This window comes from Bos taurus, chromosome 4 (genome assembly GCF_002263795.3).
Source record: "Bos taurus isolate L1 Dominette 01449 registration number 42190680 breed Hereford chromosome 4, ARS-UCD2.0, whole genome shotgun sequence".
NCBI classification, from domain to species: Eukaryota; Metazoa; Chordata; class Mammalia; order Artiodactyla; family Bovidae; genus Bos; species Bos taurus.
In genome coordinates, this window is record NC_037331.1 from 20271785 (window position 1) to 20274132 (window position 2348).

The window sequence follows — 2348 nt, forward strand, 5'->3', positions numbered from 1 at the left end:
GGATTCTCCAGGCAAGAATACCAGAATGGGTTACCATTTCCTTCTCTAGGGGATCTTCCCAACCCAGGAAGTGAACCCGAGTCTCCCTTATTGCAGGCAAACTCTTTACCATGTAAGCCACCAGGGAAGCCCCATGTATAGGCATACCTAGTTTTATTCTGCTTCACTTTACTTCAAGTGGTAGATATTATATTTTTCACAATTAAGCAAGTCCATTGGCACCATTCTTCCAAAAGTATTTTTCAACTTCATGTCTCTGTGTCACATTTTGGTAATTCTCACAATGTTTCCAACGTTTTCATCTCCTCACACCTCCCTATTCCCTGAGATGCAACAATATTGAAATTAGGCCAATTAACAACCAGAATGACTTCAAAATGTTCAAGTGAACAAAAGAGTTGTACACCTCTCACTTTACATCAAAAACTAGAAATGATTAAGTTTAGTGAGGAAGGCATGCTAAAAACCAAAGTAGGTCAAGAGCTAGGCCTCTGGCACCAGTTAGCCAAGCTGTGAGTGTAAAGTTGTTGAAGGAATTTGAAAATGCTACTCCAGTGAACACGCAAATGATAAGAAAGCAAAACAACCTTATTGCTGATATGGAGAAAGTTTTAGTGGTCTGGGTAGAAGATCAAACTAAGCACAATGTTCCCTTAAGCCAAAGCCTAATCCAGAGCAAGGCCATAACTCTCTTTAATTTTATGGAGACCGAGAGAGGTAAAGAAGCTGCAAAAGGAAATTTTGAACAGAGGTTGGTACATGACGTTGAAGCAAAGAAGCCATCTCCATGAAAAAAAAGTGCAAAGTGAATCTGCCCCCACTGATATAGAAGCTGCAACAAGTTATCCAGAAGATCTAGCTAAAATAATTCATGAAGGTGGTTAAACTAAATAACAGATTTTCAATGTAGATGGGACAGCTTATTCGATAAGTAGAACAGCTTATCTTGGAAGGCAATGCCTTCTAGGACTTTCATAGCTAGATAGTCATGGTTGGTGCTTGGCTTCTGGTTTCAAAAAATAAGCTGACTCTCTGGTTAAGGGTTAATGCAGCAGGTGACTTTCAGTTGAAGTCAGGACTCATTTACCATTCCAAAAACCCTAGGGCCCCTAAGAATTATGCTAAATCTACTCTGCCTGTGCTCTATAAATGAAACAATAAAGCCTGCAAGACAGCACATCTACTTTGAACATAATTTACTGAATACTTTAAGTCCACTGTTGAGATCTATACTCAGAAAAAAAAGACTTCTTTCAGAACAGTACTGCTCATTGGCAATGCACCTAATCACCAAGAGCTCCGATGGAGATGTACCGTGAGGCTAATGTTGTTTCATGCCTACTAACACAACATCTATTCAGTAACTCACAGACCAAGGAATAACTTCAACTGTCAATTCTTATTCTTTAATAAATACATTTCTTAAGGCTATCGCTGCTATAGATACTAACTCCTCTGATGAATCTGGGCAAAATAAATTGAAAACCTTCTTGAAAGGATTTACCATTTTAAATGTCATTAAGGAAATTCATGAAAGAGATCAAAATATCAACATTAACAGGAGCTTGGAAGAAGTTGATCCAATCCTCATGGATGACTTTGAGGGGTTCAAGATTTCTTATGGAGGGGGTAACTGCAAATGTGGTGGAATTAACAACAGAACTTGAATTAGAAATGGAACCTGAAGATGTAGCTAATTGCTACAATCTCATGATAAAACTTCCACAGAGAGCTGTTTTATATGAATGAACAAAGAAAATGGTTTCTTAAGATGGAAACTACTCCTGGTGAAGATGTTGTGAAGACTGACAAAATGACAGCAAATAATTAAAATATTACATAAACTTAGTTGATAAAACAGTAGCAGGATTTGAAAGACTGACTCTGACTGTGAAATAAGGTCTGTGGATAAAATACTATCAAACAGTTGCATGTTAGAGAGAAACCATTCATGAAAGGAAGAGTCAATTGATGTGGCAAACTCAATAGCTGTATTATTTTTAAAAATTACCATAGCCACCCCAGTCTTCAGCAACCACCACCATGATCAGTCAGCAGCCATCAGCACTGAGGTAAGACCCTTCAGAAGCAAAAAGATTACAAGTCACTGAAAGCTCAGATGATGGTAGCATTTTCTAAATCAATAAACAATTTTTAAATTGAGGTATGTACATTGCTTTTTATTAGACATAATGCTATCACACACTTAGGAGACTACAGTATCATATAGACATACCTTTAAATGCACTATAAAACCTAAAACTTCATGAGATTTGCTTCATCTGCCTTATTGCAATCATCTGGAACAAAACCATAAGGTCTCCAAGATATGCTTATATGTATTTACA

General features: G+C 37.3%; 1 pseudogene; it reads left to right on the forward strand.

Moving 5' to 3' along the window:
• Positions 1 to 366: 366 nt before the first annotated feature.
• LOC101902990 (tigger transposable element-derived protein 1-like) lies at positions 367 to 2139 on the forward strand (annotated as a pseudogene).
• The last annotated feature ends 209 nt before the right edge of the window (positions 2140 to 2348 follow it).